Here is a 5,436-nt window from a genome sequence, read left to right on the forward strand (position 1 = left end):
CTATCACATCCTTCAGAGGGGGTGAGGTGAAATGCCAGGGCACCTGTGTGGCTTCCCTGTGCTTGTCAAATGCACATTTCCTCCAAATACCTCTTGACTCTACTCGTTTTCTCTTCATATGCCCTTTGGTATGATTGTGTGGACACCAATTACTCCTATATCTGGGGGAAAGGTCTGTCCCTTCGGAACTCATTTTGGCCATGTAAAGCTGTAGCTGTGGCCTAGCCATACTCACAAAACCCACGTTTTGACTGAGGACAGGGTGAAAAAACATTCTTACACATTGTTACCTTGTGGCCACTAGGAACTTGAGAGGCACTTTCAGGAGAGAGAAGTAACTGGGAAAATATTATGGGAATTATTCATTTGAGCAAAAAAGTATTTTTGAGACTAGAATTTCTATCTGAAGTTCCTGTTCTTTGAAAACCTTACTTTTATTCTCTTACTGGCTTTAGACAGTGTCATCTCTTTCAGATTTGATTTTGGTGGTGGTATGTGTGTTTTCCTCAGAATTTCCAGCAGGTATATCAGCTGTGCATATACCCCAAGTTTCACTGGTTTTCAACTGTACCATGATATGCTGCATGCTCTGGGGGTCGCAGGCCTGGGGAGGCCTGGTGGGCTTCCCTGAAGAGGCAAGCTGACTAGGAGAATGGGAGAAGGGTCTCAAGGCATAGGGGACACCGTGTTCAAAAGAATGAGTGACCAAAGGAGAACAGCGGGAGTTCAGAGATGTGTGGCCAGGGTGGCAGGAACGTGAGGGACTTTGTGTGGGATGGTGGTGGGGGTGGGGTGGGCAGCGGTTGGGCACCGCAGGGCAGAGAGGGGCCTGGGATATTGGAAAAATGCCGATAGTGGTGAAAGACCTTTTGCAGATGCTTTACTTTCATTCTGAATGCCATGGGGAGCCAAGGAAGGGCTATACCCTATCCAGGAGCGACAGCTGTGATCGCAGTTTTGTTTCAGTGTTTCCCTTCCCCTTTTGGGGAAGAGGGGTTGGAAGGGGAGCATGCCTGGAGACGCCAGAGACGACCCCATGCAGCTACCCAGGTGAGGGGCTGACAGGTCCTCGGGGGAGGCGGTGGTGGTGATGGAGCCAGAGGACAGATTCCGCACACACTAGGGAAGGAGAATTGAGAAGACATGGTGATAAATTGGGTGCCACAGGCAGGGAAAGGAAAGGGTCCAGGGTCACTTACATAATGAAGTTTTGGCGTTTATGACTCACCCTGTTGTTCCCAATTATGACCTACTTAGCAAATCAAAATAATAACACAGACAAATAAGCTTGAATAAGTCCCAGGCAATGGGTTCAGTCAATGATCCAGGAGGCAGGAGTCTGGTCCCAAGGATCAGGAATCAAGCAAAACAACGAGGGTGCCAGGAACAGGAACTCAGGCTTCCAAGACTGGAGGGATCTGAAACAATCCTGCCAAATGTTAGCTCTCCCAGGACTGTTTTTAAGACAGCTATACACTCATCACCGTGTAATACCTACGGGGCTCTGGGCAATTCCAAAACCTGACCTCATGCAAGAGCTTCTAAAATGTGACGGCGTGGTAGTCCCATGGAGAAGGACACTAGCATTAATTAGTCAGTCCTACTAAATGGCAAGCCGTGTACATATAAAACACGCACATGCACACATGCACATGGAAAGGACATGTTCATTTGAAGTTAACTGCTAGAAAATAAAATGTTGTACATCACTTTGTATGAGATGTCGATGTTCTCATGTCCAGGGGTCTTTTGGTGCACAGGGATCTTCCTCTTGCTGACTTGTATGAGGGACTTCAAAAGGTTTCTGGAAAAATAGCATTAAAAGATAATACTAATCTTTCCATGTTAGTTCTAACATGTTCTCCATCTGCTCAACACAGAAAGGGAAATCTAAGACTCTTTCTACAGTAGGGAAAGAATTCAGGATCATTTTCATGCTGAGGTCCTGTTTTCCTTCTGGTCCAGTTTAGTGGAGAGACAGTCAATGTCCTCTTAGACATTCTCCAAAGACTTTCTTGCTCTCACTTTAAAGCATAAGATTCTTCAACTGTATTTATCAAATACAGACATGACATTTCTTCTACACAGCCCTTAAAAAGAACTAACTAGAATTGCCACCAACAGATGAGTATATAAACATAATGTTAAAAGAAAAACAACCAACCAATGCCAGTCACATGACGTATCTTAAATACAAATCTCTTCCAGACCAAAATTATTACTGTCTCTGGGGCAATGATATAAATAACCTGTGCTTACTTTACAACTTATAAAAGAAATGGCAAGAGTAATGAGTTTTTAATAGTTTCATAAATACTATGTCTGTACATAGTTCATGAATATTTGGGACTGATTTATGAAATGCTTACATGTTGTTTTGTCACAGATTAGTGGCTTGCAAAGAGTACAATCAATCAATTGTGAGACTGAGGAGAATTGTACAATGTGCATGGGCATGAATTTAGGTAGGAGAGAATTCTCCTCACATGTTAAATGTCTGCAGTTCTGACATCTCAGTATATTTGCATGAAGGTAACAGAACCAAAAAAGCAAAGGAAAGCATATCATGTCAAATACAAGACCCCCATCAATTCCAGTTTTGGTTACACACTGTTGCTGTATCTGAGTTCTCTCTACTTCCTTTTCTTTTGTTCCAAATCTGTCCTCCGAAGACAGTCTAAATGTGCGCCCAAAGAGGAAGCACGCATTTGCAGCTCAGGCCACTGCAGTTGCTGTGTTAAATGGTAAATGCTTCCTTTGCGTTGGCCAGCAGTACTGGAGTTAAGTCCTACTCTGTGTGGGAGGCCAAGAAGGAGGTAATAACAACTTTTAACATTTTGACTGTTTTTTGAAGTCAACATTCGTGTAGGGTGAGGTGCTTTGTGGCTATTTAAATAGATCTATCACATAAGATATTTTAGCTCTTATAAAAATCTATCCCTTTTTTTTTTTCTTAGTTCACTATTGCTCTCAATCCTGATTCTAGGCAGCTGCTGTCTTGCTAAAACAAGTAGAATCATTGTTTAAATAATTTTAGGTTGTATTCATAATATTCTGGATGTTTTAGAGTAGCCCAGAGAGTTTCTAAGAACTTTGAATTGAATTTTCAGTTGAATTTAATATTTCCTGAAAGGTATGAGAAGAACTACAGAGGAGGCATGACAATTCTAAATGGGGCAGGGGTGGCGAGACCTTTCCCTCTTTCTGTTCAAGATTAGGACACAAAATTTATTGCTGGCTCTCCTTCAAGATCCTTCTTTTTCAAGTTCCTCAAGATTTCTGTTCTAGATTAGGACACAAATTTGTCCTGGGCTCTCCCTCACTGGAAACTGACAGACCGGCAACTCATGGCTTTGGTGGAAGTTGGCTTGAAATTGAAGAATCTAGCAGGAAAGTAGGGGACGGGTTAGAGATGGTAACCAACACACCGAAGGGCTTCTCTACACATGTCTCTGGGGATCAAACGCTTGTTCACAGAGCTGGCTTCACAAGTAGATAACAACTTGAAGTGTCTGTAAAAAAATGACTTCCTTTGGCCTGCTGTAGATGTTTTTCACATTGTTCCTCAGTGGAGGGCTATGGTGGAAGCATGTGTAAAACCTGCTGTAGGCTATCTTTGGTCCTGCCTCCTGGTCTCTGGGCTTGGCTGAGCTGAAAGCCTCCTTTTCCTGTGCTCTGTATAAGCAGTGTTTCATTCCATGTATTCAGCATCAAGCATGTGCTTACTTGTGTTGTTAAATATTTGTATCTGTCTCCATGACTGAGTGTAAGTTTAAAGCCAGGTGGTCAAGAGCGTTGGCTGTAGTCCCATGGCCTGGGTTTAATATTGGGCTTTTCCTTCTACTTAGAGTGTAACCACATTGTTCTACTTCTCTCAGCCTCAGTTTCACCATCTGTAATATGGGATCATCATGGTACTTCTTCCTAGGGTGGTGGTGTAGAGCATGGACAGCACCTAGCAGGCCTGCCAGCCACATTGAAAGCACACAGTAAAGCATAGCTATTATTAATTCATGTGTCCTTTTGATAAGGAAGGTAGTTTTACTCTATCAAGAGGCAAAATGCCTATAAGGGTATTTTTACTCTATCAAGAGGCAAAATGCCTATAAAATCAAATTATACCATATACCTGACCATCCTCTTTCTGAGGACTCAAGTTGACAGAGCATTTAGGAGATGCTGGTTTGAACCTGTTTTCTCTCCCCCATCTTTTAAGTGAGTGGGGAAAAAAAAGAATGGTCTGGCTCTGAAGAAAGCCAGGTCAAGCTTTGTTTCCCATTTAGACCTTCTGTGTATAAATGCATATCATGATTCCCAGAATTCCTTCGTGACAGCTCCCTTGGTTAATGGGCAAGGACGATTTTCTCAGGCTGGGCTTACCCAGATCTGCCTCATCAGAGAAAGCCAAAGAGTTCCTATTTTTGGTCTTGTGCTTAGAAAAAAGGGAGAAACTATTTGTTTAAAAAAAATTAACTTTCTGGGACATTAAACAACAGTAGGGTTTTTTTGTTTGTTTTGTTTTGTTTTGTTTTTTTATGGGGAGGAGATCAGTTAAAAAGGACACAGCCTTGAAGGCCTTCCCATTTCACTCTATTAGGATAAAAATGTTTTTCTGTGCAATAGAAGAGTATTTTCTACCAATGGGAGAGCACTAAACCTTTCCATCTGACTCCTCTGCCACTGTCGGGGGGAACTGACATGGCTGCTGTGGCTGGGGATTCCCTCAGCAGTTCATCAGGGTGTGTATGTGTGTGTGTGTGTATGTGTGTGTGTGTATGTGGGTGTGTACGTGTGTGTTCACGTTGGGTGAGGTCTGGGCTGGGCCAGTCCAGGCTAGATAGGGGTGGACACCAGGCCTCTGGTTGCTGAGGAACAAGCGAGCTAAGAATGTGCTCTTGTACTGTCTTCCCACAGTGGGGCTGGCTGTCACACCTCTTCCTCTGACACCTTCTCATTATACTCTGAACTGTCAAGCCAATGCATTTCCTTAGGGCTGCCAAGAAGGCAGCGGTGCTGCTGAGAATGAGCTCATGAAGAAAGATTGCTCCCTTCTCTCTCTCTCCTCCCACTTGGCCACAGCCAGCTATGCTTTTCTGCAGGGCATCTCTCAGCTTCCCCTATTAATCTTCCCTACCCTCAACCTTCCCCTCCTGTGTTAAGATCTCATATTTTTTTGTCTCATAAACTAAATATTTTTCCTTACCTCTGATTTTTCTTTAAATTCTTTTCAAAATTGCTTAATTTTCTACCAGAGGGCCTATCATCATTTCTCTTTTTTCTTCATTTACAGAAAACCCCTCCAAATTCTCCCTCCTCTGAGGGCTCTTGATAGAGGTCACATGTAGAAAATACTTTCACTTCTAGAATCTCACCAAGAAAGGAAGTAGCAGTTTTGTTCATAATAAGCAATCTCCTCTCCCTAAGAAGCAAACCAAC

The sequence above is a fragment of the Cynocephalus volans genome, chromosome 6 (assembly GCF_027409185.1).
Source record: "Cynocephalus volans isolate mCynVol1 chromosome 6, mCynVol1.pri, whole genome shotgun sequence".
NCBI classification, from domain to species: domain Eukaryota; kingdom Metazoa; phylum Chordata; class Mammalia; order Dermoptera; family Cynocephalidae; genus Cynocephalus; species Cynocephalus volans.